The sequence below is a fragment of the Epinephelus fuscoguttatus genome, linkage group LG14 (assembly GCF_011397635.1).
Source record: "Epinephelus fuscoguttatus linkage group LG14, E.fuscoguttatus.final_Chr_v1".
Classification (NCBI taxonomy): domain Eukaryota; kingdom Metazoa; phylum Chordata; class Actinopteri; order Perciformes; family Serranidae; genus Epinephelus; species Epinephelus fuscoguttatus.
In genome coordinates, this window is record NC_064765.1 from 30,435,340 (window position 1) to 30,447,849 (window position 12,510).

The window sequence follows — 12,510 nt, forward strand, 5'->3', positions numbered from 1 at the left end:
GCTGAGAAACACCTGATCCATTTTAAAGTGCACAGGCTGTATAAAGTCTTTGTGCTCTTACCATACATGCCATGTGTGCTTCTTTCAACATCTTACTTCTTTTATTAAAGAAGCAACAGATGCACTGACCTTGATGAGAGCAACTGAGAGATGCACTTTTGAGAGACACAATTGTACCATTCTGCACCGAGAGTTGGATGAGGTCAACTGTGACTATTGTTGGTGTGGCAACGACATTTTTTGATATTTATGACATTAGTGCATGTATTTCTTTACATGTAAACACTCACCCACACACAGTACTCTGACTTATGAATTCTGCATAAAGTAGATTATTGAGAGTATTTTACAGTCAACTTTTGGCATTTTCAGACTGGGTAAATTTTTCATAGTATTGTGCACGCAAGGGCACAGAACAGTCATCATCAATGCTTTTTTAAGGGGGTATTTAAGCTGCTATTTCTGAGTAACTTTTCCCTCAGCACAAGGGGAACCGTGGTGCATGAGTGACATTAACTGACGGTGTTTGGTGGAACGCATGAGCCCAGTGCAGCACCAGCAACCCCATTTTTAAAAACCTGTTAGCCGTGTGAGCAACAGTCAACAATAAACAAAAACAACAGCTTGTAACAAAAAAAGCACAGACAAATGAAGCCCAGGCTTTGCTGAGCATATATGTGATAGGAGAAATACAACAAGATTTGTTGCTATACCAACTGCCGGCCAGCTTACATCACTTCAGTCTTGCTATTTATTAAAGGTATATAGTCCTCTTGGGGAGATAGATCCCCATTTATTGTCACTGCGTCTCCAGAACTATTCTGTCCAAAAATGCCTATTGTTTACTGAGCCCACTGGACTCTGCAGTGCAGGACTTGTTTCAGGAGCTGTGAGCAGTGATGTGTAAAGACTACCCAAAAGATACAGGACAGGTCATGCAATAACACGACCAAGATAATCTAGATAGAAGAGAGACAAACCTTGTATTAGGCTCACACCTGCACACACACAAACCCACATACACACACACACACACACACACACACACACACACTCAAAAAGTATTTTGCCAATCACTCCATAGGTAGATAGCAAGTTGGGAGTGAAGGATCAAAGTGTGAGGAATGGGTGTCATACAGTGGCAGGAAGAGAAACAGAGGGTGAGAGAGAATGTTAACAATAATCTCAAGTGGATATCTCACCGCTGAGGGCATCCTGCCCTGCGGCTAGATACAGAGAGAGGGAGAGAGAGAGAGAGAGTGATGCACACACTGCTGTGTGAAAAGACTAACTGTCCACCAACAAGCAGCTCTGCTCTTCAACATAACATCTGCCACCTGAAGCTTGGATCAACTTTTAAAGGGAAAAGTTGCATCCTTTTATGTGAATGTCCATGTGTGTTGATGATAAAAGTATGCAATTAAAACAATGGATTCCTCAGAGCATGCTATATTGACAGAGGGGCTAAGTTAAGCTTGTGGAGCCTTGTCAGCAGTGTCTATGTACCACTTCACTTCTGCTGTTTTATCTTTTACAATAAGAGCCCAACTTATGTTCACTTAGCATTTCACTACTAGACAACTCAACAAAATAGCTTAGAAATATGTTAGGTGATAAAAATGGCTCAGTGGTCATCTGCCCTCTTGGCCCTGCTGATCTTGGTTGTCTGTTACAGTTTATCTTCTGGATCATTTTCCAACCAGTGATTGGTGATATATTTGTGCATTTCATTCAATCTCAAAAGAAGCAAAATGGAACTCACCAAAACTAGTCTGTCCCTTGTTCTAACAATCATCAAATCTGGTTTCTTCACCAAGCAAGATGTGAAAATATACTGGCTTTACACACTGTATTTTCCTGCTGTCTCTCAGCTGACAGCGGAGCAGTGACTGTCCTCCCTTCAATTTGAGCAAAGGCACCACCAGTTGCTCTCAGCAGCTCAGACTCCGGAGGGTCGCTGCCGGCAATATTATCTCATGCAGCTGCAGCCTCGGCTTCTCTTCGCTGCATTTCTTCATCCATATTCTCTGACTCGAATAAATATGGCTGTATATCCAAGCCAGCCAAAACAATGTGTATCCTCGTCCATAACATCCTTTGCACTCATATTTTGGGATGCCATTTTTTGCTGTTTGAAATGTAGCTAGTTTGCAATACAAGCGAAGAGAACATGAAAGTTCTGAGTCTAGAGCATGCCCGCTGGCTAACATTAAAAGGATAGTGCACCCAAAAATGAAAATTCAGCCATTATCTACTCACCCTATTATCTACTCACTCTAGTGAAGTTTCAGAGTCCTCACAACACTTGCGGAGATCCGAGGGGGGAGTGGGTAGCAGCCAGAGTTGGGCATAACGCGTTACAAAGTAACGCAAAGTAAGTTGCAGTAACGAGTAACCTAACGCGTTAGTTTGCTGTTTGAGTAATCAAATACTTAAGTACATTTTCAAACAAGACATCAGTTAGCTACTTCCGTTACTTTTAGAACGCTGGTCCTACAGCTCCAAAACAGCAACGGCTGTTGTTTGGTTCTAATAACGGAGATAATGTTAAACCTGAATAGGTGGAGTAGGACTCTGACAGACATATTTCAGACTCGGGACTGGCATTATGCCTGGTACACGCTACACGCTGGTACTCACCATTTTTCCCCGGGCGTCTTTCACGGTGTGTGTGATGTCATCGGGTTATTCTTGTCCTATTTTTATCACTTTTACTATTATTTGAGTCACTGTGTGTGTTCATGTGCCAGCTGACATGTTGTTGTAGTCACCTAAAAGCGTCAGCAGATGGCAGGAGCTACGTTTGAAGCGCCATAAGTAAACTATCAAGCTACTGTATCTTCCACAGGAAGTTCTGACAAATGTTTCAGAATAAAAGCCTATTTAGAAAATGGAGGGATTCTCTAGCCGAGGTTATAAGGGGCTTTTAATTTGAAACAAGTGTTGAGTTTGAAATGACAGTGCGATATGTTAACTTTATAAAGACAATGGAGCGGATAAAAAGTAAATATATAAACACACAGAGGGATTAATAAATAACGGACCGTCTATAATGTAGTTTGTTTCAAATGAAGCTGGGAGTCTCCGCAGTTGTGGTGAGTAAAAGCCCCGCCGCTATTTGTTAATGTTATTACTTTATGTCCGACCGTGAGGATGTACCATTGTTAGCTAGCTTGATGCTAATGACAGTAACGTTAACTCAGCGGGTTGACAAAGTGCCTCTGCTGTTTCACACCATCATTTCCCCCTTTTACTCTGTGTGGTAACATCCCTAGAGGAAATATTAAACATGCTGGGGTGTTGTTGTTGTCTACAGCAGCAGATTGTTGTGTGTTTCTACGGGTCCATGTCACTGGTCTGACAGCCCATTGGTCCGACATCCCATTAGTCCGACGGTCCGCGGTGCTGAACGGCTCCTGGCGGGTGTATTTCTGCCTCGATGGTGCGCCGGACCGGCTCTGGGTCAGCTGGGAAAGGCTTGAGGCGAAGCAGGCTCACAGTTTATGTGTTTGCCACTTTCTTTTTCATTTTAACCCACACCATGATCTTTTCCTAACCCTAACCAAGTGGTTTTTGTGCCTAAACCTAACCAGACCTTAACCACAGGGCATCATGATGATTTCGGAATGGACTTCGGAACGATGGGTTTAATATGGTCGGACCAATGGGCAGTTCCTCCTTCTACTGGTCAAAGTGACGGCTGTGATGGGAGAATTGGATCTCAGTGAAGGGCAAGTGGTCCATAACTTTAATTTTGGAGACAAAAAAATGTAGGCTTAGCGCCCTGTGGTCCATTGCCCAATAGGAAATGTAGAATACTCAAAAGTACTTTAAAAGTGCTTGAGTTACTTTTCTCAGGGAGTAACGTTGGAAGTACTTTTAAAGTAATTGAGTTACTTTACTCAGGGAGTAACGCAGTAAAGTAACTGGTTACTTTTTTAAAAAGGTACTTTGATTACTTTTAAAGTAACCCTTACCCAACACTGGTAGCAGCACAACAGCACACCTAATGGCTGACGGCGCCCCAGATTAAAACGTCCAAGAACACATAATTGAAACCACAGAATATCTCCATACTGCTCGCCCGTAGTGATCCAAGTGTCCTGAAGCCCCGACATTAAAAATTGTTTGGAAAAACATCATTTAAACTCTAACTGCCTTTCTGTGTACACTGTGCAGACGTGTATGCGCTTGCGCGAGACCATGAGACATGGCCACCGCCTTCATGTGGGTTCACGTGCTTTCGCTGGTCTTGTGTGCAAGCGTGCACACGTGAGCGCGGTCCACAGAGAGGCAGTTAGAGCTACAGGCTACAGTGAGGCTAAAAACAGAGTTCAAATGACATTTTTCCAAACAACTTTTTATGTCAGGGCTTCAGGACACTTGGATGACTACGGACGAGCAGTATGGAGATATTTTGTGGTTTCCATTCTGTGTTCTAGGATATTTTAATCTGGGGCGCCATCAGCCATAGGTGTGCAGTTGTGCTGCTACCCACTCCCCCCTCGGATCTCCGCAAGTGTTTGTGAGGACTCTAAAACTTCACCAGAGCCTCCCTCGGCATATGGGTGAGTAGATAATTGCTGAATTTTCATTTTTGGGTGCACTATCCCTTTAAGAATCTAGCTACACTCTCTTGAAAGTTCACTGATTGGATTGAAGAACTGTCCATAACTCTGCCTCTGGAAAAGATTGCATACATTATTAAAGGGAAACAGTCGCTCCTTGAAAACATTTGGGGTCCTTATGTACGACAAAAGGAGATCATTGATTTAAGTAAGGTAGCCTAATGGTTGTGGTGGGTGAGATGTGAATGTAGTGGTCCTCTGCAGTTGCCTGAAATATTTGAACTCATTTTAATACTTAACTGTGTTCTGTGCAATGTGAACTATGTATTTGAGTCTAACACAAGGTACAAACAATGAAAGTATGACATTATTACCCTCTTTGACAAATAGAGGACTCCATTTTTTAAATATTATTGATAATTTAATAATTCATTGTTATTATTGTTTGCATTTTGTTATGTTTAAAACATCTGATATGTAAGTAGGGGCCTCATTTTATAGATGGACAATAAAAAAAATTAATAGATAACACTGGAGCATAAAAAGAAAGAATCCAGCTGAAAATGCTTTTAGTTTGTCCTTGCCTCCAACTATGTCCCTGTCACGTCACTGGGTGCAGGAACAGCAGATTTTGCAGCTGTGATCTCTGCTGTCTTGGTCAGTACAGTACACTGAGGAGTTTATTGTCTCAATCAACCACATGTACCATCAGCAGTGACTGGAAATCCACATATAAAGTAAGGAATTTTACAGTTTAGATTATTGAAATCTGGAAAGACTACACATCACAGCTGTTTCCACCAAAATACAGATTTTTGAGGTTGACAGCCACTGATCAAGCAACGTTGTTTGACGCCATGGTAGTGAGACCAGGCTTGATAACAATAATGCAAAAATACCTTTTCTGTGTATGCCTGGCTGAAGATATAGCTGTCAGTTTATATTAATACACCACACATTCCTCCTGATAGCCTATAAATTCAAAAGCTCACGCTGCATCCACAGCCCTTAGTGATGACATGTTTACATCAGCTCACATGTTTTTGTGGTTTGTCTTGCCGTTTTTTCCCCCTATCTTGTGTCTTACTGTTTTCTTTTAAAAGCCAGCTAAAGATGCACCTGTTCAGACAGGTGTTTGGGTTTCTTGCATGCATGTGATCTGGGTTTTATTAATATTTGTTGTGTTTTGTCTTTTTTAATGTGCAAATAGTTTTGTACTTTTAACAATGTGGCTCAAGTAGTCACTTTATCTTATACGTTTTTTTTCTTGTGTAATGCCCTTGTGAGGCACCTTGTGAACTATGTCTATACTTACTTTACTTACTGTGTCAGAAAAATGAAACATGTTATATAATGGCAATAAGAACAGCAGCCAACAACTGGAGAGGATAAATTGTTTGAATCATTAAACACACACTGTATAATTTTATCTCTCAAGTTTCAACACTGACTGGTCCAGACAGGAACAGACTCTGTCCAACTTGGCCATATGTGGCGGCCCCAAATCATATTTACAATTGGCTCAGAAAACATAATGTGCTATAATCTGTCTGCATGCAAGTGCTACTTTGGATGCAGTTCCCACAAAAGGTGCAGAGTGCTAAAACATTGTTTTCAGCAGCATCTATAGAAAATAACAAGCCATTCATATATAATGGGCTTCAACAATGAGGCAAAAACATAACAGCTTATTTGCATGGAAATCATTTTGAATGTATGTAATTACAAGCATTTCAGCTACAACAGGTTTTATGAAAGATTTTGTGTTATAAAGTTTTGGGCCTATTATTTCAGCATCTGTCAATGTTTTACACTAATGGGAGCACTGATAAACAAGAGTCATAATGTGTTTTATGATGGACATTGAGTAACAAAAGCCTCTAAATGATATTCAACAAGGAGAAAAACAGAAATATTGAGTCATTTACCCCACAATAAATTCTGGCCAACTTGTCGATCCACTCCGAATCAGCCACTTAAACTGTCTAAAGTGTGAAAGCAGGACTGTCAAAGTGTTGAGAGGAAAATCAACTGGTGACTTGGCTACACTCTCTGTCATTGATCCCAGTGTCTGTCTGTCCAACCCCACACCGCTCTTTCTGTCATGTTTACAACATCCCAGCTCTCAGCGTCAACATCCTCCCAGCCTTGCCAATAGCGTCCTGTCCAAGCCGTCCATCAAAATGCCCGCCTGGCACCGCCCCCTTTCCCCTCCATTAGCTGCACACAAACCCCTGGCGGCTCCACGGGACCAGACAGCCCGCCTCGGCCCCTGGCTCCGGCTATCGATTGGTTCTTACGGTAATGGGCGTCTGTCTCCCTATTGTCTAATTGGCTAAGTGATGGGATTGATCCTCAGATTGTTCGCTAAGTTCATTTGCTGCGGCCACCGCCGAAACCAGCAAGTGGACTACATGGCATGTTCAAAGCTGCTGGGAGCTGTGCAAGACATCCACTATAATGGCTCTGTAATTGATCAACTGCAAGTGATGGTGGGTGGGGCTGGATGCATTAGTGCTGGAGGATGTTAAGAGAATGTTGATTAAGGCTCATTATGGCCATCATTACGTGATAATCGATCGAGGTGCACGTGTTGTATATGGCCTGATGTGTTCTTTTTGGAGCAAGCCCATTTTTTCCTGACGTCTCGTCTGCAGAATCACTGATCTCCAGTCAGTTTTCTTTCCATCTGTCAGGTTGTAATGAAAGATGCTTTCGAGGAGGGCTGGGTAATGATCCCAGATCAGCTCTCTTATGCTGAGAGGATTGAAAAAACAAGTAGCCATACATCTGGGGGAAAACATCAAACCTCCTAAATGACTAGAAATCGATGTAAGTCATTCAATATCTTGCACCCTGAGGGAATTTTACCCAACTACAAATTTCAACTCCATCAAGGAAAAATCTATTTATAGTCAAGTGTAAACAGGTATTTTCTCCTCTCAGTTACAAGCACAACTTCGGAGCTCTTCCTTAACTTTTTCATAATCTATTTACACAAATATTTAAGCAATACGGTGGTGTACACATGATATTTTATCTCCAGCCAAAACAGTGAGCACGAGCTGCCGGTGGCCTGCAGCCTCCTAGTCCTGTCCCAGTAGTAATAACACATACTTAATTCCATATCTGAGTCTCACCTTGCTACTCCCACACTCCTCTTATTGTTCCTCTCTCCACTTACACAGAGTGGGCAGGGAGAGAGCGAGGCAGACGGATAGTAAGAGAGAGAGGGTTGGAAACACACAGGCATGAATCCGCACCGCTGCCAGTATCCCCAGCTCAACACACGCAGTCATTGATTAACACAGGATTAACACCTCAGAGTGCGCACACATACACACGCATAGAGAATCACCACCCATCATCACACATGTACACTTGCCGGCAGCTTGTACAGCCCTCCACTGCCACCACTATGTGTTATCTTCCTCCCATATGTGTACCTCAGGGCCCTCCCCAGTCTCTGTAATAGACTGTCTCACTCAGTACCACAGAGTCTCAGCGCTGTGCTGGAGGGACTGCGCGTCTGAACGTGTGTGTGGAGGTGTGTAGAGGGGGTTGAGGCCACCTTTCTCCATGCCTGTCACTCCCCCATAAAACAATTAAATCCCAAATCTTACCCCACCCCATCCTACCTACCTACTGCAGTGGCCCGCAGTGACTGCGGCAGACATACAGCGACAGATTGGTGTGTGTGTGTTTGTGAATATGCATGACGCCATATAAAAGCCACCCCAGCTATTGTGTGTTTGTGCGCGCCGGCATTAGCTTTCTCCTCCATCAGCCTCATTATGAGTCATGACTCATCGACATGGTGTGAAACTCCCTCTGAATGAGCTTCATTCATATTCAGGTGAACGCTGCATGTCTACAGTATGATTCCTCCCCTGTCAGGAGTGCACAGATGGTAGCCTCGTTGAAAAAAGTTCAGTGCCCCTGACCACGTTAACCCGCTGGTCTCCTGTGTAGACGACAGGCCGGGATGCAGAAAACAGACAACATCGTGTGGGTCACTTTTCTATCAGTCCCATTTGAAATGTTGAGCCTGCAGGGTGAAGATTTCCATGTGGGGGAGACAAGGAGGAGTGAAGCAAAGGGGAAAAAGAGGGAGTGTGGTATGTGGTGGTAAAGGGAAAGAGAGATAAGAGAAGAGGTATAGAGAGGGAGAGAACAGGAGCTTGTTAAAGGATGGTGGGGGGAAGAGAGGGAGACGCTAAAAGAGGAGACACTGATACACAGTGATATGTCGTCACAGAGGAAAAAAGGTTAATTCCTTTAACGTGCTGCATATGATCCCATAAGCTGCGCAGCCACGATGCTATCTCCAGAATACTGCATATACCCTTTAGGCAACATTGTTTACAGGCACACAATTACCCTCTCAAATGCACCGCCAAAGTCGTGGGGGCCTTCGACTGTCTCTGCTTGTAATGACTCGCATTATTGACAATATATAGGTCATTGCTGAGTTCAGCACATACAAGAGATCATGAGATCAGGACAATTAGACTATTGGATTAAAAGCCACACAATGGCAATTGTTTAGGCTGGAATGAGTCTCATGGCACAGCAGCCATAGCATGGATTACAAGTCAGTATTTGTGGATACAAATAAAATATCACATCCTTTTACACAGAGGGGGAAACAAAATGTTTGCTACCCTGCTGAAGAGTTGCTGCGTGGTTTTCTGCATATCAAATAAGCTTAAAAATCCAAACTGAAGGGTATTTTTAAACCTGGAATCGAATTTCTCATGTTTTTTAAATGATTATTGGGAACAACATGTTTTGAGATTGGTCCAGTATTAAGCGAGAGCAGCAGCCATGCTGGAATGTAATCATTCAGGGCATGTTCACAACATCAGTGTACGTCCACATGAAACCATGGAGACGGTATATGGCAAACTTGTCATGTTAGTGGACAAAAGCAGGAAGGTAAAATTAGGAGTGGAGAATACGGGCAATGATAGATGGCACTTTTTGCTGTCCTCCATGATGAAATTTAGAACCCAATGTCACATAGCTCCTTCACACAAGAAAAAACATGGGCAAACTGACAACTACTAGACATCACGAGAAAAATACGTGAAATAATAAGCATGAAATAATTGGATTTAAAGTATTTTATTCCAGTCTTTTGAAACAATATGGTACCACCATTGCAACATATTGTCATGCAAGTTTAGTTTTGCCATCCTGCCTTTGTTCTTTTCAATGCTGTGTGTGAAGTGTTTTCCATCTGCAGTTTACCAGCTGCCTGATTCCATGTGAAGGCAGCATAAATGTGTTTGCTTTTGCCACTGACAGACTCAGATTATTATCATAAGTAAGATTATTAAAAGGATCCCTACAGAGGTAAACATTTTTTAAAGAGTAAGGTCCTTTTCGTTTAACCATAAACAGCCCCAAAGCTGCTTTTATCAAACCCAACAGACTCCATTTAAGTGAACAGAAATTTTATCATCATAAAACACACTTTACTCAAAGTCGACAAAAACAAAATGAAACCCACATAAACTATCTTGGTTTGTCTTTTCACTGTTTTAACAATCGCCAGCTTTGGTTTGGTTGAAATAAACCCTTAATTCACTCAGGTAGATGTAAAAATATACTGGCTCAATACACAGTAAAATTGTTGTTTAGTCTGGGGGGTCTGGCGATGGCGATATCGGGGCTGTTTCTGGCTAAACAAAAAGGATGTAATGCTTTCTCCAAACAGTGTTAAATTATTTAGCCACTGCTAAAAAAAAAAGAAAAGTTGTAAGCCTCTAAGAACCTGTAGTTCATGAGGTTGCAAATTCTTGCGTGAAAACGTTACGTGAAAACATAGGCTAAAGGCACTGAGTAAACTTACTGCTACTATACTGTCTGGAAACATACATGGAATTCACTAAAAGATGCTAGCCTGTTACATCATAGTGTTAATGGCTGTAGGGTATTGATATTATAGTTAAATTAATCAAATCTGTAGTAAATGTACAAGTGTCTCTTATGTGAGCTGTCAGCTGGGGCTGCTCAACATGCCCCCTAACTATGACTAGACATCAACTGTGTCTATAGCTAGAATATGTATGATTAAATAAAATGAAGAGGGATGAAGAGTGATAATGGTGTCCTGTAGTGTGTCCATGTGTGTCCCAGTGTGTGTGTGTGTGTGTGTGTGTGTGTGTGAGCTCAGTGGGAAGAGTTCATGACCATGAATGTGTGTGTTAGCTAGCTAGGACTCCAATTACAGACAGCAACAGGAGTAGCAGCAGTATCTATAGGTCATTACTTTGATACAGACCATGGCTGGTTCCTATGTATTTAATGGACACCAGGGTGTTTGGACCATTAGGCTGCTCCTCTACAGCCATCTGGTCATCTGAAGAAACCTCCTGTAACATCTGAACATCATTATGGCCTCGGTTGGAAGGAGCAGAGTGTGTGCATGTATGTGTGTCTGAGAGAAAGCATCTGGAAGTGTGTGCTTTAAGAAAAGGAGGTTAGCGCCCGGTCGATGATAGAATCTGCAAATGGACGCCACCTTTTGCAGCGGGAGGACAAGTCATTTTAGCAGCCTAATGGAATTTTACAGCATGGGAATACAGTGTATAGAAGGAGATATCATCTCATGCAATAGGAAGAGCCATGCGCTGTGGTGAATTATGATATTTCTATTTATTCCCTCAGTGGAAGACGAAATTTATTTCCAGTTGAGGTTAACACAGATGAGATTGCCAATACCTCAGACATACTGTAGCCCACTGGAAAACTTAACATGGTCGCTCTAAAAGCCTGGTACTGCCCAGGTTGCCAGGTATGGAACACACTCATTGACATAAAGATAAATAACAGTGCTGTTTACAGCTCAGTACGCGCTTCATTGTGAACGCCTGCCCCTTGGAAAGCTAATTTATGACTGCCTTTCACTTCCAAGTCTAGCTTTTAATAAGCGAAGCTCAGAGTCGTAAATAACTACGAGATTCACTAAATCATTAGCCATTAGCTACTTTGCGTGTGTTGTTCACAAAAGGTTTGCCAGGTGAGGTTTATGTGTGTTTACTGGCCCTGTGAATTTTTAAGGAGGGCTTTCGAGAGTGCAGTAGATCAATAGCTTTTCAATATACAAGTCCTGCACTAAATCATTTCACTTTCCGAGGCTGGTAACAACTTTCTGACAGTGGTGATGATGGAAGTTACGAGCAACAATATGGCTGTCAGAATAAAAACCTTCCATCGCAGCCAAGCACTATTATCAGGAGGGGAATAAACACCACTCTGATGCAATTAAAAGATTTCTCTGGAGCAGCACAGGTGTAGAATTTGGCATACCAAAGAGGGAGTTATCACGTGGGGAGAGCTGGTTATTGAGCCTCAATGCTTTTTTGGGGCTGACCAGAATGTTTCTGTGGCACTATTTTCTGAAAACTGTACTTTTACCAAAAGCTGCCATTGAACAGTTGCTCAGTCAAAAGCTTCAGTGGCTGCTTGTATTTGCAAAACCAAAATTATTGCTTAGGTATCTGTTCTAGATCAATCAATATACTGGGAAAGACAAAACAACAGTCACGTATTTGGCTACATCAGTACCTATCTTTCCAAGAAACTCTCTCTCCCTTTGTCTGCACTTCTTTGCGTCAAGTGAGCGCATCGCCTTGTACAGCCCATCCACTTATAATAGCTCGCCATGGTACCCAAACTAATACTTGCTAAACAACTCACAGCTTTCCCACACACAAAGACATGTCAAACTACTGTGTTCTACACTGCCTTAAATATTTACTTTGCATCTGCAATGTTAAAACATGGCGTTGTATAGCAAATACACCAGAGCCACCTAATTTAAGAAGATCTGTGTGCTGATAGCCAAGTTACAGACACACACAGTTACACAGGAGCAGTAAACCAGGGCTATAACCATCTCAGAATGATGTCAGTTGATTCAGATTTGGCTGTT